This window comes from Salvelinus sp. IW2-2015, linkage group LG9, assembly GCF_002910315.2.
Source record: "Salvelinus sp. IW2-2015 linkage group LG9, ASM291031v2, whole genome shotgun sequence".
Taxonomy (NCBI): Eukaryota; Metazoa; Chordata; class Actinopteri; order Salmoniformes; family Salmonidae; genus Salvelinus; species Salvelinus sp. IW2-2015.
The window spans coordinates 25,589,026-25,613,820 of NC_036849.1; the positions used below are offsets into that span (position 1 = coordinate 25,589,026).

The 24,795-nt window shown below is 44.2% G+C and overlaps 1 pseudogene; it reads left to right on the forward strand.

The window, feature by feature from the left end:
- The first annotated feature begins 2,126 nt into the window (after nucleotides 1–2,126).
- Nucleotides 2,127–24,795, forward strand: LOC111969044 (BTB/POZ domain-containing protein KCTD3-like; annotated as a pseudogene).

A 24,795-nucleotide genomic window follows, 5' to 3' on the forward strand; every position in this document is an offset into this window, starting at 1 on the left:
AGTCTGGCTTTTTTAATGTCAGTTTTTGAGCAGTGGCTTCTTCCTTGCTGAGCGGCCTGTTCAGGTTATGTAGTATAGGACTCATTTTACTGTGGATATAGATACTTTTTAGCCTGTTTCCTCCAGCATCTTCACAAGGTCTTTTGCTGTTGTTCTGGGATTGATTTGCACTTTTCCGCACCAAAGTACGTTCATCTCTAGGAAGATAGAACGCGTCTCCTTCCTGAGCGGTAATGACGGCTGCGTGGTCCCATGGTGTTTATACTTGCGCCTATTGTTTTGACAGATGAAACTTGGTACCTTCAGGCCGTTTGGAAATTGCTCCCAAGGATGAACCAGACTTGTGAGGTCTACAATTTTTTTCTTGAGGTCTTCGCTTGATTTCTTTTGATTTCCCCATGATGTCAAGCAACAAGGCACTGAGTTTGAAGGTAGGCCTTGAAATATATCCACAGGTACACCTCCAATTGACTCAAATTATGTCAATTAGCCTATCAGAAGCTTCTAAAGCCATGACATAATTTTCTGGAATTTTCCAAGCTGTTTAAAGGCACAGTCAACTTAGWGTATGTAAACTTCTGACCCACTGGAATTGTGATACAGTGAATTATAAGTGAAAAATCTGTCTGTTAACAATTGTTGGAAAAATTACTTGTGTCGTGCACAAAGTAGATATCCTAACCGACTTGCCAAAACTATAGTTTGTTAATTAACAAGAAATTTGTGGAGTGGTTGAAAAACTAGTTTTAATGACTCCAACCTAAGTGTATGTAAACTTCCGACTTCAACTGTATGTATATAGGGCAGCAGCCTCTAAGGTGTAGGGTTGCGTAACCGGGTGGAAGCCGGCTAGTGAAGGCTATTTAACAGTCTAATGGCCTTAAGATAGAAGCTGTTTTTCAGTCTCTCGGTCCCAGCTTTGATGCACCTGTACTGACCTCGCCTTCTGGATGATAGCGGGGTGAACAGGCAGTGGCTCGGGTGGTTGATGTCCTTGATGATTTTTTTGGCCTTCCTGTGACATCGGGTGCTGAAGGTGTCCTGGAGGGCAGGTAGTTTGCCCCCGGGTGGTGCGTTGGGCAGACCCGACCACCCACTGGAGAGCCCTGCGGTTGCGGGCGGTGCAGTTGCCATACCAGGCGGTGATACAGCCTGACAGGATGCTCTCAATTGTGCACCTGTAAAAGTTTGTGAGGGTTTTAGGGACACGCCAAATTTCTACAGCCTCCTGAGGTTGAATATGTAACTACTATGACAAGGCGTTTTGGCTGATCCAAATGTGGTATCAGGTTGGGTGGGAAAGATGTTGGGTACTGTTAAATCGGTGAAGGTAAACTGAAGTGGACTTGTGATGTTTGTTTGTGTTTCTTCCGCCCAGAGGGAGTGGGCGCTCTGTGCCTTTCGAGTTTTGAATTAGAGTCTTTACCCGACAAAGTCATGTTAGGATATTTCAGTTATCTTGTTAGATCTTTAGTGCAAAATCCACTGCTGTGTTTCAGGTGCTACGTTTATGGTCATGTCGCAGCAGTGTTTAGGAGGGAGATTACAAGATGTGAGAAGTGTGCAGGAGGGCATGAGACAAAGGATTGTGTAGTTTCAGTGGTAAAAGTTGTGTGTCAACTGTAGGGGTGCCCATGTTGCTGGAGATCGGAAGTGCATGTGTGCTGAGGCAGGTGTTGTATGCCGAAGCAGTGAAGAAAGTAGAGGAAGATGGGTCAAGGGTGAGTTATGCTGAGAGGATCCCTCTGAGTAGTAGATTTGTGCCAGCAGAGGGATAGGCCTATGAGTTATATATGCTTCAGTAAGGTTAGCTTCTTAGCGTTCATTCTGTAGCAATGGTTATCAACTGTACTGCAGAAATGGAAAGTAAATCACAGAAAATAGATGTTGTTTTGGCAGCAGCTGAGAAGTACTTGGGTGTACGAGATTGGATTTAAGAAGAGTTACAGGGTGTGTTGACTGGTGGTGTCCCATCCTTCCAGGTCGTTGGCCTGGGGTAGGATCAGATTAAATTAGTGGAATAAGGTGGTGGGTTTATATGAGTGTAGGGTTAGTTGGTAGGGTAATTAAAAATATGTTTTATAAAAAAATTCCCGTTTCCCCTTTTCCCATGATGTATTACAACGTGTAATGGATTTATACTATAGTTCAGTTGGGGGCGGTAATGCAACATATTGGATGCCAACCGCCATTAAACCTCATCTAAGAAGAAGATCACAGCATCGAGTCACCGCACGACACAGAAAACGAACCAGACCCTAAAATACACGCCACTAAAAACACACATGGAACTATAGGAACGAGTATATCGGTGAATACAGCAACATTAGACGCACCTGACCATTACCACAAGGTTACACATAGCCGTAGTTTATGCTAGGTTATGTATGCAGGGAGAATTGCAGATGCTGCGTGGAAGTGAAATCTTTTATGGAGGCTTGGAAGGACGCGGGGAGCGAAGAGCCGAAGTGGGGAAACTGGAGATTGCTACAACGTACTGGAAACAGTACAGCTTCTGCTGGCTACGAGTGACCCACGCGCACGGGACGGGGTGGAAACATGGCCGCGAATGGCAACAATTTAACATCTGGGATGGGAGAAATTATCCAACTGAACGTTGGTGGGACACGGTATTACATCGTTTAAATAGACCAATTCAGTCTAAAAGAACTGCCAATGTGCTCTCAGGGAGGGCAGGATACTATTAACATACTCGAACAGGCAGACAGACGGCTTGGTCGTTTCTTTATAGGTTGATATGATGTCGCAGACGATAACATGGAATTCGGGCTGAGATAAAATGCACGAAAAGCACGCAACACATGCGCCCGCATTGTCAAGGCGTGTTTACATTGTTGCAAAACGTATCTTAGGATATGTCTGGACAATGTGTAGTAAATTGCCCGAATTATTGACGGTGTTCCAGTCACATATGTGTTAGCAGCAGCATATGAATTACCCAAGCATGATATCCCACATTAAACACTTTCCATAATGTATGTGTGTATTGATCTGTAACATGATTCCACCTTGGCTTGGACATAGGAATACAATATGTGGTGATATCCTACACCGGATGAATATGATAAAAAACGTGACAACCTATGAGAATTCATGAAAAATAGTATTGTAAAATACAATCCACTGTCATTGAGTCTCATTCATTTTGCATTGTCATGATATGTCTGAGTCGGTTTGATCTTAGGTATATCCTCTCCTTCCTCAGGTTCAGCACCTCTAGACAGACTCTCATGTGGATCCCAGACTCTTTCTTTTCAAGGTGGGTCAATCCACACATCTCTTTATCTCTGCTAAGATGTGATCTGGCTACAGCTCTGGAAAGGTGACCCAGTTCACTTCATGTTTATCTCCCAGCGAATCAATATTGATAATGTACAGGGTATCAAACAGCGTTAGGACTACAGGATTGCCCCACAGTTGAGATAAAGCCAGAGCGAAATTGAGATGAGCTTTTTATGGCTAACTAGAGCAAGATACCTAGGTGTCTGGCTAGACTGTAAACTCTCCTTCCAGACTCATATATAACATCTCCAATCCAAAATCAAATCTAGAATCGGCTTTCTATTTCGCAACAAAGCCTCCTTCACTCACGCCGCCAAACATACCCTAGTAAAACTGACTATCCTACCGATCCTCGACTTCAGAGATGTCATCTACAAAATAGCCTCCAAACACTCTAAACTGGATGCAGTTTATCACAGTGCCATCCATTTTGTCACCAAAGCCCAATATACTACCCACCACTGCGACCTGTATGCTCTAGTCGGCTGGCCCTCGCTACATGTTCGTCGTCAGACCCACTGGCTCCAGGTCATCTATAAGTCCATGCTAGGTAAAGCTCCGCCTTACCTCAGTTCACTGGTCGCGATAACAACACCCACCCGTAGCACGTGCTCCAGCAGGTATATCTCACTGATCATCCCCAAAGCCAACACCTCATTTGGCCGCCTTTCCTTCCAGTTCTCTGCTGCCTGTGACTGGAACGAATTGCAAAAATCGCTGAAGTTGGAGACTTTTATTTCCCTCACCAACTTTAAACATCTGCTATCTGAGCAGCTAACCGATCGCTGCAGCTGTACATAGTCCATCTGTAAATAGCCCACCCAATTTACCTACCTKACCCCATACTGTTTTTATTTATTTATTTACTTTTCTGCTCTTTTGCACACCAGTATCTCTACTTGCACATGATCATCTGATGTTTTATCACTCCAGTGTTAATCTGCTAAATTGTAATGATTCGCTCCTATGGCCTATTTATTGCCTACCTCCTCATGCCTTTTGCACACAATGTATATAGACTCTTTTTTTTTCTTTTTTTTCCCCCTACTGTGTTATTGACTTGTTTATTGTTTACTCCATGTGTAACTGTGTTGTTGTCTGTTCACACTGCTATGCTTTATCTTGGCCAGGTCGCAGTTGTAAATGAGAACTTGTTCTCAACTAGCCTACCTGGTTAAATAAAGGTGAAATAAAACAAATAAAAAAAGAGGTTAAGTGTGTGTATGTGCCTGTGTGTGTTTCAGTTTGCTGAGTGGGAGAATATCATCTCTACTGGATGAAACTGGAGCTGTGAGTTCTGAGTCGTTCTATTACACAAACAAATATGTTCCAATGTTTTTTGGACAGGGGACTAAACATTCCACAGATGTACTCTCTTATGCTCTTTTATGCAGTGATATTACTGTACCAATGGTATTTATCTCCCCCCCCCCCTAAAAAAAACATGACTTCTAAATGTCCCTCTTGTCCTCTAGATATTTATTGACAGGGACCCAACAGCCTTTGCACCCATCTTGAATTTCCTTCGAACCAAAGAGTTAGACTTAAGGTAAGAATACCTGACCCTCCTTACATAAAAGGTCAATATGTGTATATAGTCTACATTATGGGGAAGCATATTGGGCCAGGTTAGGTCTTGACTGATGTTCTCTTCTCTTCGTAGGGGGGTAAACATTAACATTCTCCGCCATGAAGCTGAGTTTTATGGGATAACGCCATTAGGTATGGCCTCCATGCACTAAATTGAATAATTACTATGCTACTATCTGGTATTACTATGGTATTACATAGTTATTTATTTGCTATATTTCTCACTTAATGTCTTGAGCTAATCTAGGAAATAACACAAATAATAATCACTTTATAGTTTTCCCATGTCCATTTACCTATTAGCTATCAGATACAGTATACCTACCTATATAAAATATACAATATAAAACTACTTTCCTGACACGAAGTGCTGATTTGGTGGCATAATTATGTTTGGTTTCTGAATATCTGCCTCTTGTGTTGTGGTGGCTGTCTTCAGTGAGGAGGTTGCTGCTGTGTGAGGAAATAGAACGTTCGTCCTGTGGCAGTGTTCTATTCCATGGATACCTTCCCCCTCCAGGTACTGTATTCCCACAACTCCTCTTACCTAGAATTCTGGATCCTCTGGCACAGGTGAATTACAGGACATTGTACACTCTCTCTATTCCTCTGTTTGTTTATAAGGGAAATATAAGTGCTCTAGTGACGCTCTTGCTAGTGTTAGTTTTGTCTTTGTACTTTTGGTATTTTTGGCATTTATAAAATGTGTTAGTAATGTAGAATTTGATGTATTATTTCATGAGTTAGTTGGTTYATTGGTGGATTAAAGAATGTGCTTCTCCCACAGCTCTCCCAGCCCGTAACTCCAGCCCTACCCCTGCAGCCTCTGGCCTTGCCACTGAGGATCGGCCTGGTCCTAGCAGAGCAGAGGGGGGGTTCCCCCAAACCTGCCCCCTCCACCCCTCCCTTCCCGGACCCCCTGGAGCCGAGGGGCCACACAGACTGGGTAAGCAGGGGGGCAGTTAATGGTTAAAAAACAAGGGTGTGTGTAATGAGGCATGGAGCAGGGCTGGCGCTGGGCTGTTCTACTCCCCAGACACATTAGAACACTGTGTGCATGTTTAACGAGCAATCAGAATACTCAGTCCTACCATTGGTCAGGAGATGGGCTGTGTGTGTGTGTGCCAGGGTTTCCGTTAGCCTGTAAAAGCTGGCTTTTGTCCCCCAAAAAGTTTTTAGAAAAGCCGATGAATAAAATTGGCGCYAAATAATGCTTTTTAGCCTATTCACTGATGGAAATACATTTGACTAGTCACACTTATCGTTCTATAGGTCATTTGCATAATTGTATGAAATTAAATTGGCTTGTGTGCACAGTATATTTGTTATTTATCTTATCACACGTGTACAGCATACAAATGCAGAGCCTTTGAGTAGAACATCTGCAGCATCTTGTGGTGCTTTCAACAACTGGGGAAAAACGACGTCACTGATCTTCAGTTCGGAAAGTCAGAGCTCTAGAAAGAGGCCAGAGTTTCCGAGTTGGAATTAGTTTGGAAAGTCAGAGCTCTAGAAAGAGGCCAGAGTTTCCGAGTTGGTTAATATTTGTTGGGAAAAGTCAGAGCTCTAAGAAAGAGGCCAGAGTTTCCGAGTTGGAATTAGTTCGGAAAAGTCAGAGCTCTAGAAGAGGCCAGAGTTTCCGAGTTGGAATTAGTTGGAAAGTCAGAGCTCTAGAAAGAGGCCAGAGTTTCCGAGTGGAATTCGTTTGGAAAGTCAGAGCTCTAGAAAGAGGCAGAGTTTCCGAGTTGGGAAATTGTTTGGAAGTCAGAGCTCTAGAAAGAGCCAGAGTTTCCGAGTTGGAATTATTTGGAAAAGTCAGAGCTCTAGAAAGAGGCCAGAGTTTCCGAGTTGGAATTAGTTTGGAAAGTCAGAGTTCTAGAAAGAGGCCAGAGTTTCCGAGTTGAAATTAGTTCGGGAAAGATCTCCTCTTTCTAAATTTCAAACAAATATTTTCATCTCTGTCACATGAATCCGCTCGCATATGCAGTGCCCTTTTGACAACTGTGTTGTCCCGCTAATTGCATTATGGAACGAACATTCACGCGCAGCCTCCTGCCTTGTGTGCATTGCTGCGCTTATAATGTGAATAAATAATAGTTTATCAACATTTTAAGCTAAAAGTTCTGATCTGTTGCATCAGACTCATTGCTTTTAAAAGTTATTTTTTGTTTCTGTAGCCTAGGCCTACTGTTTGTATGAATTTGGGATGTGTCTATAACTGTCCCAGAGGCTGTTTGGAACAGGCTATTTCTTTCTTAAAAAGCTGACCAATAGAATAGGTAGCCTAAACTTCTCTACTATAGTAGATTGACATAAGGTAGTGATTTTGCTACTTGTCTTGTTGGATGAGGAAAAGCATATGTAGACAGTTATTCTAACATGTTCAAAGTGCACATCAGAATTAGGTAAGGACCGCATATCATTTCATCCTAGACTTGCATGTTCTGTTAATATGAATTTACATATTCTAAATGTGATTTACATCATTCTTTGCACCGTGGGCGAACACCCTAAATTAGGTTACGCATCCAATGCGTATGGGTCTGGTCAATTTCTCAAATGTCCAGTAAATTAAAATGGTGCCTGCAAATGTCCGGTGCCACATTTTCCTAACGGAAACCTTGGTGGGGGTGTGTGTGTGTGTGTGTGTGTTAGAGCCACAGCCAGTTTAAGCTGGTCAGAAACCAGTAGTATGCACAGAGCTGAATTATTTTATGAATTATATTGATGACATAACATTTTGTTGACACCCTCACTCAAATACATTGTACATGGTCATGTACAGACTTTTAAAAAACCACATTGCATTTGTAAGCACTATTGCGCAATCATGGTAATGTACAGCGCATGTCTAGCTTAAAAAGTAGGGGAAAATGGTACCAGCACCGGCCTACCCAAACCAGGTAACTGACAAAATAAAGTGACACCATTCTTCCATGACAAAATTCCATCATTTGGTGTTTTGTTGAAGGTGGTGGAAAATGCTGTCTCAGGCGCCGTGACAGATGATTTACATCGTTTTCATGCTCATCAAACAATCAGTGACCGCTCGTGCGGGACATTGTCATTCTGTGGGGGCAAAGCCATGGTAGCCAAAATAATGGCCTGCCTAGCATTTCTACACTTGACTCTAAGCATGATGGGATGATATTTTCACCTGTGTGAAAGCACCTGCTTTCAATATACTTTGTACAATATACAATATACTTTGTACTAATGTACAGTTACAATGTACAGTTACCTATACATTGTACAGCACTGTGAGTGTCCAGGCAGTTAGTCAAGTACTATGGAAAGTACTGTTATGTTTCCAGGTGCTGTGGTGGATCCTAGGAAGGTGCTGATTGTAGCTGGACATCATAACTGGATCGTAGTGGCTTATGCACACTTTGTCATCTGCTACAGGTAACTCTGGCATTTGTAGTTGTATCCATCCACTCAGAGTTGATATAATTGATAGATAATGCTCATAAATCTTGAGTGTGTGTGTACTAACGTGTGTGTATTCTCCACTCCAGGATAAAGGAGTCGTCAGGGTGGCAGCAGGTGTTTTCTAGCCCCTATCTGGACTGGTCCATTGAGAGAATCGCTCTCAACGCCAAGGTACTGTTATACTGCTATAATCACAATGGATTGTCCTGAAAGTTGCGTTATCTATCATATGTATTATTTTTAAGGTGGTAGGTGGTCCCCATGGCGATAAGGACAAGATGGTGGCAGCCGCCTCCGATAGCAACATCATCCTCTGGAGCATCCAGGACGGAGGGAGCGGCAACGAGATAGGTAGGGGGGGTGTGTTTGAGAGATTGTGAAAAAGAGACATGTTAGTGTGTGTGTGTTATTGACTCACTCTATCCCCTCTTCTCTCTCTCCCCCTCTCTCTCTGTCTCTGTTCTATCTCTCTCTCGCTCTCTAGGTGTGTTTAGTCTGGGTGTACCAGTAGATCATATGTTCTTCATTGGGAACCAGCTAGTGGCCACCAGTCACACGGGGAAGGTGGGGGTCTGGAACGCTGTCACACAGCATTGGCAGGTAGTAATACATAGGGTGTGTGTGGCTGTGTGTCATTGAAAGTGGGTATGTATGTGTTTGACAGTGTGTGTATGAGAAAGGGAGAGAGTTTAACCCTTTCTTTTCTCTCCATCAGGTGCAAGATGTAGTTCCCATCACCAGCTGTGACACAGCTTTCTTTTTCCTTCTTCTGTGTTTTTTTTTTTTTTCTTTTTTATATACACACACACACACACACACACACACACACACACACACACACACACACACACACACACACACACACACACACACACACACACACACACACACACACACACACACACACACACACACACACACACACACACACACAGTTAATTCAGGAAGTGGAATTGGACTTTTCGTTTACTTCCTGAATTGAAATGGAATTGACCCCAACCCTTCTTGGTTTCATATGTGTTTCCTCTCTCACACTCACTCACTCACACAGACATGCAGAAGTTTCCTTTGAGGATGAAGGATAATGATCTGTTGGTGACAGAACTGTACCACGACCCATCTAACGATGCTATAACTGCCCTGAGTGTCTACTTCACACCCAAGACCAGTGAGTACATACACAGACACACTCTCAAACACGCATGCGAACATGCATGCACACACACCAACGAAGACTGAAATATATTATTTGAGTTCAGCCTTTCTAAGCAATGATCTTTTGCGATGTATTCTCTCTCTCTCTCTATGCACAGTGTTGTAATAATGTGCAAATAGTTGAAGTACAAACAGGACATTTTTTTCGGTGAGGGAGCGTCATTTACATTTTTTTAATGACATAATTCCTCAAAGTTTGTAGCCTACTGACATGTGTAGCCTACTGACAGGTGTAGCCTACTGACATGTGTAGCCTACTGACAGGTGTAACCTACTGACAGGTGTAGCCTACTGACAGGTGTAGCCTACTGACAGGTGTAGCCTATTGAATATCATTGTAGAATAGGCCTATACATAAAATCTATCATCCAGTTGCCTATATTTTTAATACCCTCAAACTTCAAACTCTAATTTCAAAATAGGCCATCTTAAGTGTTAATCGTGAATGAAGGTCATTTACATTTTACCGGTGAAATGTCCAAACTGCATGCCAGTAATTTGATCTCAGTCAGTTTCATGGGAATATGCATTTAGATCTTCTTGAATTAGTATTTTGTGAGCAAATTAAAGCAGACGGTGTTAACAAACTAGTAGCCTTTCTTGTATTTTGTTTCAGTCAGTATATCCTGCCTTGTGGCACTCGTCGTTGAGTTTTGGCCGCATGAGGATTTTTTGGGGACTATTCAGCATCAGATTAGAAATTATTGAGGAGGTATTTTTGGTGTAACATATAAGACTACTATGCTACAGTATACAGTGTATTCTGAAAGTATTCAGACCCCTTAACTTTTTCCACATTTTCTTACGTTACAACCTTATTCTAAAATGGATTAAATCATTTTTCCCCTCATCAATCTAAACACAATACCCCATAATGACAAAGGAAAACCGGTTTATAGACATTTTTGCTAATAAAAATGGAAATATCACATTTACATAAGTATTCAGACCCTTTACTCAGTACTTTGTTGAAGCACCTTTGTCAGCGATTACAGCCTCGAGTCTTCTTGGGTATGACCCTACAAACTTGGCACACCTGTATTTGGGGAGTTTCTCCCATTCTTCTCTGCAGATGCTCTCAAGTTCTGTCAGGTTGGATGGGTAGCGTCGCTGCACAGCTATTTTCAGTTCTGCCCAGAGATGTTCGATTGGGTTCAAGTCTGGGCTCTGGCTGGGCCACTCAAGAACAGTCAGACTTGTCCCGAAGCCACTCCTGCGTTGTCTTGGCTGTGTGCTTAGGGTCGTTGTCCTGTTGTAAGGTGAACCTTTGCCCCAGTCTGAGGTCCTGAGCGCTCTGGAGCAGGTTTTCATCAAGGATCTCTTTGTACATTGCTCCAAATATTGTTTCTCATGGTCTGAGAGTCCTTTAAGTGTCTTTTGGCAAACTCCAAGCGGGCTGTCGTGCCTTTTAGTGAGGAGTGGCTTCCATCTAGCCACTCTACCATAAAGGCCTGATTGGTGGAGTGCTGCAGAGATGGTTGTCTTTCTGGAAGGCTCTCCCATCTCCACAGAGAAACTCTGGAGCTCTCTGAGTGACCATCGGGTTCATGGTCACCTCCCTGACCAAGGCCCTTCTCCCCCGATTGCTCAGTTTGGCRGGGRGYCCAGCTCTAGGTAGAGTCTTGGTGGTTCCAAACTTCTTCCATTTAAAATGATTGAGGCCACTGTGTTTTTGGGAACCTTCAATCCTGCAGTCATMTTTTGGTACCCTCCCTCAGATCTGTGCTTAGACACAATCCTGTCTTGGAGCTCTATGGACATTTCCTTCGATCTCATGGCTTGGGTTTTTCTCTGACATGCACTTTCAACCATGGGACCTTATATAGACAGGTGTGTGCCTTTCCAAATCATGTCCAATCAATTGTATTTACCACAGGTGAACTCCAATCAAGTTGTAGAAACATCTCAAGGATGATRAATGGAAACAGGATGCACCAGAGCTCTATTTTGAGTCTCATACCAAAGGTTCTGAATACTTGTATTCATGTAAATAAGGTATTTCTGTTTTATTAAAAAATCTAAAAACCTGTTTTGTAGATTGATGAGGAAAATATGTATTTCATCCATTTTTAGAATAAGACTGTAATGTAACAATGTGGAAATAGTCGAGGGGTCTGAATACTTTTTTAGCACTGTATGCTATTATATTCGGTTCTGTTATGTAAAATACTAATGAATCATTGTGATCTTGCGAGACAATGATTCAGCTCTGATTTAACTTTACTAAACAAGCACCATTGTGAGAAGTGATAATTTTCTATTTGTAATAATAATAAGTGATTMTACATTTGTCATTTAGCGGACGCTCTTATCCGGATCGACTTACAGGAGCAATTAGGGTTAAGTGCCTCGATCAAGGGAACATCAACAGGTTTTTCACGTACTGGCCCAACATTCTTAACCGCTAGGATATCTGCTTCCCTAGTGATAAGTAGGACTATTAGGCGTAGGCAACAGATATTGATGAGGGTTATTTTAATTGATTTGAGCATCCTTCGAATCCTGATGCAGAAAGGACAGCACAGTAACTAAGTGGTCACATATCGGTCTGGGTTCCACTGCGTAACAGGGCGTCCGTGGAGTTCTGTTAAGGATCGGCCCCTTTTTTTCAATTTTCGCCTAAAATGACATACCCAAATCTAACTGCCTGTAGCTCAGGACCTGAAGCAATGATATACATATTCTTGGTACCATTTGAAAGGAAACACTTTGAAGTTTGTGGAAATGTGAAAGGAATGTAGGAGAATATAACACATTAGATCTGGTACAAGATAATACAAAGAAAAATAACCAACCTTTTTTTGTATTTTCTTTGTACCACCATCTTTGAAATGCAAAGAAAGGCCATAATGTATTATTCCAGCCCAGATGCAATTTAGATTCTGGCCACTATTTGGCAGCAGTGTATGTGCAACGCTTTAGACTGATCCAATGAACCATTGCATTTCTGTTAAAAATTGTGTCAAGACTGCCCAAATGTGCCTAATTTGTTTATTAATAACTTTTCATGTTCAAAACTGTGCACTCTCCTCAAACAATAGCATGGTATTCTTTCACTGTAATAGCTACTGTAAATTGGACAGTGCAGTTAGATTAACAAGAATTTAAGCTTTCTGCCAATATCAGATATGTCTATGTCCTGGGAAATGTTCTTGTTACTTACAACCTCATGCTAATCGCATTAGCCTACGTTAGCTCAACCGTCCTTCAGGGACGGTGAACAATCCTGAAGAAGTTTTTAAGAACTTGGATTCTAGATCTCCTTGGTGTGATGATAAGGTTAATTCGGTGGATCAGTTTGTGTGCATATGCATTTGAGGTGGTATTTTTCTGTAAACAAAGCACTCGGACAGTAGGGCGAGTTCAAGTGCGCCGTACATGAGCCCCAAGTCCATAACAAGCCGTTTTAGCCAGGGACAAATTAATACAGTGGCTCAAGCTGCTCTCAATCATCAGAATACACCAGATAGCATAATTTAGCTACAGAAGATCAATAGTTTCCAAAAAATAACTGTGGGTTAATTTTTATCACAAGCACAAACAGGTAACTGCCAAAATAAAAGAAACACCAACATAAAGTCTCTTTAAAAGGATGTTGCGCCACCACGAGCAAATTTATAGAGAAATTAAATACAGAAATCTATGCTGAGCAAAAATATACATGCAACATGTAAAGTGTTGGTCCCATGTTTTATAAGCTGAAATAAAATGTATGAAATGTTCCATATGCACAAAAAGCTTATTTCTCTCAAATTTTGTGCACACATTTGTTTACATCCATGTTAGTGTGCATTTCTCCTTTGCCAAGATAATCCATCCACCTGACAAGTGTGGCATATCAAGAAGCTGATTAAACAGCATGATCATTAAACATGACAATAAAAGACTACTCTAAAATGTCTCAAGTTTTGAGGGAGTGTGCCATTGGCATGCTGACTGCAGGAATGTCCACCAGAGCTGTTGCCAGAGAAATTAATGTTAATTTCTCTACCATAAGCCGCCTCTAACATCGTTTTATAGAATTTGTCAGTACGTCCAACCGGCCTCACAACCACCGACCATGTGTAACCACGCCAGCCCAGGACCTCCACATATTGATGATATGTGGGATCGTCTGAGACTAGCCAGCCGGTCAGCTGATGAAACTGAGGAGTATTTATGTCTGTAATAAAGCCCTTTTGTGGGGAAAAACACATTCTGATTGGCTGGGCCTGGCTCCCCAGTGGGTTTATTTATATTTTTATTTCACCTTTATTTAACCAGGTAGGCTAGTTGAGAACAAGTTCTCATTTGCAACTGCGACCTGGCCAAGATAAAGCATAGCAATTCGACACATACAACAACACAGAGTTACACATGGAATAAACAAAACACAGTCAATAATACAGTAGAAAAAAGAAAGCAAAAAGTCTATATACAGTGAGTGCAAATGAGGTAAGATAAGGGAGTTAAGGCAATAAATAGACCATGGTGGCGAAGTAATTACAATATAGCAATTAAACACTGGAATGGTAGATGTGCAGAAGATTAATCTGCAAGTAGAGATACTGGGGTGCAAAGGAGCAAGAAAAATAAATAAATACAGTATGGGGATGAGGTAGATAGATGGGCTGTTAACAGATGGGCTATGTACAGGTGCAGTGATCTGGGAGCTGCTCTGACAGCTGGTGCTTAAAGCTAGTGAGGGAGATATGAGTCTCCAGCTTCAGGGATTTTTGCAATTCGTTCCAGTCATTGGCAGCAAAGAACTGGAAGGAAAGGCGACCAAACGAGGAATTGGCTTTGGGGGTGACCAGTGAGATATACCTGCTGGAGCGCGTGCTACGAGTGGGTGCTGCTATGGTGACCAGTGAGCTGAGATAAGGCGGGGCTTTACCTAGCAGAGACTTGTAGATAACCTGTGGGTGAGCCTCGCTCCCAAGTGGATGGGCCTATGCCCTCCCAGGCKCACCCATGGCTGTGCCCAGTCATGTGAAATCCACAGATTAGGGCCTAATGAATTTATTTCAATTGACTGATTTCCTTATATGAACTGTAACTCAGTGAAATTGTTGCGTTTATATTTTTGTTCAGTGTAATTTACATAACTATTCACACCCCTGAGTCAATACATGTTAGAATGACCTTGGGCAGCGATTACAGCTGTGAGTTTCTGGGTAAGACTCTAAGAGCACACCTGGATTGTACAATATTTTAGCACATTTATTCTTTTTTAAATTCTTCAAGCTCTGTCAAGTTGGTTGTTGATCATTGCTAGACAGCCATTTTCAAGTCTTGCCATAGATTTTCAAGCCTGTTTAGGTCCAAAGTGTAACTAGGCCACTCAGGAACATTTAATGTCGTCTTGGTAAGCAACTCCAGTGTATATTTGGCCTTGTGTAATTGTCCTGCTGAAAGGTGAATTTGTCTCCCAATGTCTTTTGGAAAGCAGACTAAACCATGTGTCCCTCTAGGATATTACCTGTGCTTAGCTCTAATCGGTTTATTTTTATCCTAAAAAACTCCATAGTCCTTGCATACCCATAACTTGATGCAGCCACCACCATGCTTAAAAATACAGTGCATTCGGAAAGTATTCACGACAAAGTGAATTTCTTTGCCACATTTTTTGCAGTGTTACTTTAGTGCCTTATTGCAAATAGGATGCATGTTTTTGATTTTTTTTTTTGTACAGGCTTTTTCTTTTCACTCTGTCATTTAGGTTAGAATTGTGGAGTAACTACAATGTTGTTGATCCAGCCTCGGTTTTCTCCGATCACAGCCATTAAACTCTGGAATTGTTTTAAAGGCGCACTATGCTGAAATCGCCATTTCCTGGTTGCTAAAATTAATAATATTTTGCCTAATTTCAGTTTGTGACAAAGCAAACAGTCATTGGGAAGAGAATCTTTGTACCATCTAAACCACTGTGAAATATATTTTCCATAAACAAAAATATTGTTTTTTTAGCTGTTTGAAGCGTGTGTACACCGAGTACACCAAACATTAGGAACACCTTCTTAATACTGAATTGCACCCCCCCTCCCCCCATTTGGCTCAATTTGTTGGGGCATGGACCCTGCAAGGTGTGGAAGGCGTTCCACAGGGATGCTGGCCCATGTTGACTCCAATGCTTCCCACAGTTGTGTCAAGTTGGCTGGATGTCATTTGGGTGGTGAACCATTCTTTATTCACACAGAAAACTGTTGGGCGTGAAAAACTCAGCAGCGTTGCAGTTCTTGAAAAAKCAGTGTGCCTGGCACCTACTACCATACCACATTCAAAGGCACTTAAATCTTTTGTCTTACCCATTCACCCTAAGAATGGCACACAGACACAATCCATGTCTCAAGCCTTAAAAATCCTTCTTTAACCTGTTTCCTCCCCTTCATCTACACTGATTGAAGTGGATTTAACAAGTGACATCAATAAGGGATCATAACTTTCACCTGGTCAGTCTGTCATGGAAAGAGCATGTGTTCTTAATGTTTTGTATGGGAGTTTATTAAAAAAATGGTTTCTCTCTCTCTCTCTCTCTCTGCTCCCTCTCTCTCTCTCTCTGGTCCCTCTCTCTCTCTCTCTCTCTCTCTCTCTCTCTCTGTTCCTTCTCTCTCTCTCTCTCTGCTCCCCCCCTCTCTCTCTGCTCCCTCTCTCTCTCTCTCTCTCTGCTCCCTCTCTCTTTCTCTTTCTCTCTCTTTCTTTCTCTCTGCTCCGTCTCTCTCTCTCTCTCTCTCTCTCTCTCTCTCTCTCTCTCTGCTCCCTCTCTCTCTCTCTCTCTGCTCCCTCTCTCTCTCTCTCTCTCTTTCTTTCTCTCTGCTCCCTCTCTCTCTGCTCCCTCTCTCTCTAGGTGTGAGTGGTAACTGGATAGAGATAGCGTATGGGACCAGTTCTGGAGCAGTGAGGGTCATAGTCCAACACCCTGAGACAGTAGGCTCTGGACCTCAGCTCTTCCAGACCTTTACTGTCCACCGCTCCCCTGTCACCAAGATCATGCTCTCTGAGAAACACCTTGTCTCAGGTAAGAAGGGACAAGGGAAATATTGTGATATATTTGAGCCGAGTTATTAGTGCTGAGTGATAAAAAAAAGAAATGTAGGTCTGTTTTTGAGGTTCTCTTTTTGAGGTCTGTTCGGTTTTGGTTAGATTATTACAAAAATAATCACGATTTTCGATTCGGTTTTGATAAAAAAATGTAAAACATAATTAAATGCACTATGCATTATGTGGGTTGAATGCTGTAACAACACAGAATAAAACAATGAATAAAAGTCCCATGATAGTAGTGACTGCCCATTACTAATTACACTTATTAACCATCATTTATTCACATTACTTTAATAAAATATTTCAGTGGTGTATATTACATTTGTTTTATTTGATTACTTTATTATTTAATTCAAACTCATCTCTGTAGAGCTGCTGCCAATCAAAATCACTATTTTAGTTGTTCTTCAAAGTAAATAAAGGCATATTTTTATGACTGCTGAATCTATCAATCACTTTTTATTTTATTTTCCAAGGTAAGTTGACTGAGAACAAATTCTCATTTATAGCAACGACCTGGGGAATAGTTACAGGGGAGCGGAGGGGGGATGAATGAACCAATTGGAAGCTGGGGGTGATTAGGTGGCCATGATGGTATGAGGGCCAGATTGGGAATTTAGCCAGGACGCCGGGGTTAACACCCCTACTTTTACAATAAGTGCCATGGGATCTTTAGTGACCACAGAGAATCAGGACACCCATTTAACGTTCCATCCAAAATACAGCACCCTACGTCCCCAATCACTACCCTGGGGCATTGGGGTATTTTTTTAGACCTGAGGAAAGAGTGCCTCCTACTGGCCCTCCAACACCTATTCCAGCAGCATCTGGTCTCCCATCCAGGGACCAACCCTGCTTAGCTTCAGAAGAAAGACATCAGTGGGATGCCGGGTGGTATGCTGTTGACAGGGTTGTATGTTGCATTAATATTTTAAAATAAATTATTTACAGCCAATAATAAAGAGGAAAGACAGCAGTGGGATGCACTTAGATCATGTACAGTGTTTTCAGGTAAAAATACCTYGCGAAGGAACTGCTCTCTATTTATCCCCTTTTGATCTCGTATCCTTCTCTCTTCCATTGCATGCGTAAAAGAAACACAGAACGGACACGTAGGCACGCAATGGATTATGGTCATTGTAGTTGATTATCACGTTTTCTACGTTAAACTATGTAGAATATTGGCCTGTTGGAAACTACAACTTCACACAGTTTGGCTTGATCTGATTTATCTCTAGATAAAGTGCGCAATGTGCACATTGAGCTCACAGAAAAAAGTAAAAAAAATGGAATTCAAATAATGAAACCGACATCGGTCAAATTACCAACATTTCAGTTAATCGTTCAGCACTAGTTATTATGGAAGCGGAGACTGGCTCCAGGGAGGGTCTGGCTCCAGAGTGGGTCTGGCTCCAGGGTGGGTCTGGCTCCAGGGTGGGTCTGGCTCCAAGAGTGGGTTCTGCTCCAGGGAGGAGTACGTGGCTGCCAGGGGTGGCGTCTGGGTCCAGAGTGGGTCTGGCTCCAGGGAGGGTCTGGCTCCAGCGTGGTGCGTGGCTCCACGGAGGTTCTGGCTCAGGGAGGCGTCTGGCTCCAGGGTGGGTCTGGCTCTCGAGGGGTGGGTCCTGGCTCCAGGAGGGTCTGGCTCCAGGTGGGTCTGGCTCCAGTGTGTGTCCTGGCCCTCAGGAGTGGCGCTACTGGGCTCCGCAGGTGGAGGGGTCTGGCTCCAGGGTGGGTCTGTCAGGGAGGGTCTGGCTCCAGGGTGGGTTCTGGCTCCAGGGTGGGTCTGGCTCCAGGGTGGGTCTGGCTCAGGTGCGGTCTGGCTCCAGGGTAGGGTCGGCTCCGAGGGTCTGGCTCCAGGGTGGGCTCTGGCTCAGGGAGGTCTGGCTCCAGGGGAGGGTCTGGCCTCCAGGTGGTCTGGCTCCAGGGAGGTCTGGCTCCAGGGTGGGTCTGGCTCCAGGGGGGTCTGCGCTCCAGGGGAGGTTGGCTCCAGGTTGGGTCTGGCTCCGAGGGGGTCTGGCTTCCAGGGTGGGTCTGGCTCCAGGGGGGTCTGGCTCCAGGAGGAGGGTCTGGCTCCAGGGAGGTCTGGCTCAGATGGTCTGGCCCAGGGTGGGTCTGGCTCCAGGTGGGTCTGGCTCCAGGGAGGGTCTGGCCCGAGGAGGGTCTGGCTCCAGAGTGGGTCTGGCTCCAAGGTGGGTCTGGCTCGTGGCTGGCTCAGGGTGGGTCTGGCTCCAGGGAGGGTCTGGCTCCAGGGAGGTCGCTCGGTGGGCTAGGTCCCAGGAGGGTCTGGCTCCAGAGTGGGTCTGGCTCAGCAGAGAGGGTCTGGCTCAGGGTGGGTCTGGCTGTGTTTCATATACATTGTGTGTCTCTCGTCTGTCGTCTGTGGTGTGGTTGTTTTTGTCTCCTTTCAGTGTGTGCGGACAACAACCATGTGCGTACGTGGGACAGTGACGCGTTCCGCAGGCATGATTCTCACGCAGCCTGGTCTCACCCCCTCGCCTCCTTAAGATCTCTCATTGGAGGAGCACTGAGAGCCACGGCAGCTACTACATCAGGCAACGACATTGGTGAGAGAAGGGGAGCGGGAGGGAAGGAGAAAGTGAATAGATATGGTAAATGGCAGGGGTGGATGGACATGTTAAAGTAAATCTAGAGCCCAATATCCGAGGGTGGGTCTAGAGCCAGTATCCAGGGTGGGTCTAGAGAACCAGTATCCAGGTGGGTCTAGAACAGTATCCAGGGTGGGTCTAGAGCCCAAGTATCCAGGGTGGGTCTAGAGCCCAGTATCCAGGGTGGGGTCTAGAGCCCAGTATCCAGGGTGGGTCTAGAGCCCAGTATCCCAGAGGTGGGTCTAGAGCCCAGTATCCAGGGTGGTCTAGAGCCAGTATCCAGGTTGGGTCTAGAGAACCATAGATAATTCAGGGGGGGTCTAGAGACCAGTATTCAGGGTAGGTCTGACACCAGTTCCAGGGTGGGTCTAAGAGACCAGTATCCAGGGGGGGTCTAGAGACCAGTATTCAGGTGGTCTAGACGTACCGTATTCAGTGGTGGGTCTAGAGCCCGTATTCAGGGTGGCCTAGAGCCAGTATGCCAGGGTGGGTCTAGAGCCCAGTATCTAGGGGTCTAGAGCCCAGTATCCAGGGTGGGTCTAGAGCCCAGTATCCAGGTGAGTCTAGAGCCCAGTAGTCCAGGGTGGGTCTAGAGCCCAGTATCCAGGGTGGGTCTAGAGCCCAGTATCCAGGTGGGTCTAGAGCCAGTATCAAGGGTGGGTCTAGAGCCCAGTATCCAGGGTGGGTCTAGAGCCCAGTATCCAGGGTGGGTCTAGAGACCAGTATCCAGGGTGGGTCTAGAGCCCAGTATCCAGGGTGGGTCTAGAAGCCCAGTATCCTAGGGTGGTGTGGTCTCCCTCAGGTCCATTTGGGGAGAGAGACGACCAGCAGGTTGTTATTCAGAAGGCTCATCCCCATCACCAACAAGCTGTTTGTTTGCCTCTCCTCCACTGGGAAGGTATTACACATCAGTTATACACACATATCATGATGTATAAGCCTTGTCTGATAAACATGGTCATTTAGCTCTTTCATCCAGCTCACAGTAAACACACTTACAGTTGAAGTCGGAAGTTTACATATACCTGAGCCAAATACATTTAACTCAGTTTTCACAATTCCTGACATTTAATCCTTGTAAAAATTCCCTGTCTTAGGTCAGTAGGATCACCACTTTATTTTAAGAATGTGAAATGTCTGAATATAGTAGAGAGAATTATTTATTTCAGCTTTTTATTTCTTTCATCACATTCCCAGTGGGTCAGAAGTTTACATACACTCAATTAGTATTTGGTAGCATTGCCTTTAAATTGTTTAACTTGGGTCAAACGTTTCAGGTAGCCTTCCACAAAGCTTCCCACAATAAGTTAGTGTTGAAGTTTGGCCCATTCCTCCTGACAGAGCTGGTGTAACTGAGTCAGGTTTGTAGGCCTCCTTGCTCACACACGCTTTTTCAGTTCTGCCCACAAATTTTCTGTAGGATTGAGGTCAGGGCTTTGTGATGGCCACTCCAATACCTTGACTTTGTTGTCCTTAAGCCATTTTGCCACAACTTTGGAAGTATGCTTGGGGACCCATTTGCGACCAAGCTTTCACTTCCTGACTGATGTCTTGAGATGTTGCTTCAATATATCAACATAATTTTCCTTTCTCATGATGCCATCTATTTTGTGAAGTGCACCAGTCCCTCCTGCAGCAAAGCACCCCCACAACCTGATTCTGCCACCCTCGTTCTTCACGGTTGGGATGGTGTTCTTCGGCTTGCAAGCCTCCCCCTTTTTCCTCCAAACATAACTATGGTCATTATGGCCAAAAAGTAATATTTTTGTTTCATCAGACCAGAGGACATTTCTCCAAAAAGTACGATCTTTGTCCCCATGTGCAGTTGCAAACAAGTTGTCTGGCTGCGTGGTCCCATGGTGTTTATACTTGCGTACTATTGTTTGTACAGATTAACGAGGTACCTTCAGGCATTTGGAAATTGCTCCCAAGGATGAACCAGACTTGTGAAGGTTTACACATTATTTTCTGAGGTCTTGGCTGATTTCTTTCGATTTTCCCATGGTGTCAAGCAAAGAGCCACTGAGTTTGAAGGTAGGCCTTGAAATACATCCACAGGTACACCTCCAATTGACTCAAATGATGTCAATTAGCCTATCAGATGCTTCTAAAGCCATGACATAATTTTCTGGAATTTTCCAAGCTGTTTAAAGGCACAGTCAACTTAGAGTATGTAAACTTCTGACCCACTGGAATTGTGATACAGTGAATTATAAGTGAAATAATCTGTCTGTAAATAATTGTTGGAAAATTACTTGTGTCATGCACAAAGTAGATGTCCTAACTGACTTGCCAAAACTATAGTTTGTTAACAAGAAATGTCTGGAGTGGTTGAATAACGAGTTTTAATGACTCCAACCTAAGTGTATGTAAACTTCCGACTTCAACTGTAAAATCACCAAATGTGGTCCAAGTAGACATACAACCTATAACCCAGGTATTGCTAGCACTATGCTCCAACCATAGAAATCCTATGAAATGACTATTAATATACTATTACTGTAGTATTATAATTAATTTACTATTCCTATAGTATTGTAATTCATATACTATACTATTGTAATTAATTTACTATTACTATGGCTCCAACACACTGAGCTACCAGAACTGTGGCTGCTCTGTTCTGGTCTGAATGCAGTCAGTTCCGGTCTATTCCAGTCTGATGTGGTCTGTCCTGCTTGTCCCCACAAGGATCTGTGAGGTGGCGGCAGTGGATGGGACCACCATCTCGTGTTTCACGGTTAGGGAGTGTGAGGGTTCTAGCAGGATGGGTTCTAGACCCAGGAGGTACCTGTTCACAGGCCATGGCAATGGCAGCATTCAGATGTGGGACCTCACCACCGCTATGGACACTGCCAACAAGGGAGAAGAGAAGAAGAAAGATGGTAAGGAGTGTGTGTGTAGTGTGTAGTGGAAATGTGTGTGTGTGTGTGAAAAGATAACAAATCATTTGTATAGGAACATTATGCATCTGAGGGCATTGTACATATCCATGGCTTGTAGTCTGTTTATTATCTATCCTGTTGCCTAGTCACTTTACCCCTACCTCAATTACCTCGTACCCCTGCACATTGACTCAGTACCTGTACCCCATGTATATAGTGAAGATATCGCTACTCATTCTGTATTTATTTTTCTATATTTTTCTCTCTGCATTTGACAGATAACATTTGATTTGATTAGTCATTGACACTTTGTTTTCACATGTAGTTTGACACTGATCAATTATAATGTGTTTGATTGACAGAGGTGGGCGGGCCAACAGAAGAGGAGCTGCTTCAACTATTGGACCAGTGTGACCTCAGCACCTCCCGCTGTGCCACGCCCAACATCAGCCCCGCCCCCTCGGTGCTGCAGCCCAGCCGTCTCCAAGAGTCCTGCTCCAGGTCTCTACATCCCTGAGTCTGACTCTTTATGTTGTGCACGTTTGTCTGTCTACTGTGTCTTTTTCATGCTGTCTATATCTATTTCTCTGACCCCCGTTGTCTTCATCTCTCCAGCCTCCAGCTGCAGGCCCAGGATCCCATTCCAGAGACGGCCACCTACGGAGCTCTGCGACCCTACAGAGAGAGCCCACTGCTGGCCCGAGCCCGGCGCACAGAGTCCTTCCACAACTACAAAGACTTCCAGAACTTCTCCCTAGGGAAAGGCCTGCTGGAGAGCCCTGAACAGGCTCCAGGACAGAGGGCACGCCCAGGTACAGAAGCCAGAACCCGGTCGCTGTGTGAGGCTGGGGGAGAGGAGGTGGAGAGGAGGGGCTCTGCCATGGAGCTCTGGGCTAGCCGAACCACTAATGCCGCTTACGCTAACGTCGTTGCTAACGTTGCTGTGGTCATAGACGCAGCTGAGGGTATCACAGAATCGCCACGGCAACCGCCTGAGAGCCCTTGTGGAGACGTTCGTCGAAGGGTCCAATCGGAGGAGGAGGAGTGGGCGGGGCTTGGATCAGGGGCGAAGGCTAGGTCTGAGGTGAGGAGGAAGGCAGGGTTTGAGGGAGGGTTGTTTCTGGGCAGGAAGAGGGCACCTCCCGTCCCCCAGCTCTCCTCGCTGTCCTCGGGGGTGTCCTCGGGGGGATGCAGTGACTCCTCCTCCACCGCCTCCCCCTCCCCCACTAAGCTGGCCTCCACTTCCCCCCGACACAGGAAGTGCAGCGAGCCGGCCAATCAGGACAGCAGCCTGTGAGTGAAGGACAGCTCTGATGCAGACACGCCCCTTGTGTTTGTCAGTCAACAGCTTCAGGTAGAAGTTACCCCCGTAAACACTGATCTAGGACCAGCCAACCCTCCACAACCCTAACCATTAGGAGGAACTGGCCTTAGATCAGTGTCTGAGGGCAACTTCATCTCACAGGCAACACTCATGTATGACATCTCAAAAAAAAGCCCTATATTCTCAGTCAAGAGGAAGAAACTTGACGCAGCCTAAGGATCATGACTTTAACCCTTTATATATCTCCATCATTGCTAGTATCTGGTAGCTACACAATTAATAATAATAAATCATTTGGTGGGTGCTTATATTTGTTCTAACGTCATACATGTACAAGTGTGTATTAATACTTGTGTGTGAATTGGACATGTGTTTTTTGCATATCCCAACTCTCCGGGAGACACCCTTGGAGTGTGGGGTCACGGCCAGGGTGCACCTCCAATGTTTGTTCCAATAGTCCCTCATGACATCATTCAGACTTTTTGTGTTGGATGCATGTAGTTTACAGACTGTTAACAAAGTGCTACATACGTTTATTTCCCCCTTGTGGTTGTAATCACTTTCCCAAACTCATAGTTTGGGTTCACAGATTGTGAACCTTCACACAGTCATGCTGTTCTACCAGCCAGTAGCCATGTGTGTTGTGTTTAAGACATGAATGAATTCAACACTACACAGTAAATCACTTTATCTGTACTTCTTTATCGAAACAGACCGACGTCTCATGCTGAAGATCGATGTGACTTTCCATGGTATTGTTTCTTTAAATGTAAAGAGGATTACATTTTGTAGTGTCTTTGACATAATCTAAGTATCCCCCTGTCCTGTGATGGAGAGAGGATCTAGAGTCTTAAGGGCAGATTCAATCAGATAGACAGCCGCATTGCGTTGTTTTGGAGGTGTCGGAGGTGGAACTGTGTTAGAGCTGTCAGATCCAGAGGCTCGTTGCGTTAACTGCCATTGGATGCAACGAAACCACACCAGACTAAAATCCCAACAAATCCCATGCGGCCACGTTAAAGTTCAAACACTCAAATTAGACTAGTGGGAATAAATCCCCCGTCAAATGAGCATGAAAACATGCATCAGCCTCACATCAATGACATCAGTCATTATTTTTATCATGATAGAAGCCTACACTTTCTAGTACCGTTTTGAACCTCTAACACAAAGGGATAATAAGGAAGGAGATTGATGTGTGACAGGAGCATCCGCTCAACGATATGCCAGCTCATACCGCTTGTACACCTCCAACACTCAGGCTGTATCACAACCACCCGTGATTGGGAGTCTCATAGGGCGGCGCTCAATTGGCCCAGCGTCGTCCGGGTTTGACCGGTGTAGGCTGTCATTGTATATAAGAATTTGTTCTTAACTGACCTGCCTAGTTAAATAAAGGTGACATTTTTTTTTGCTA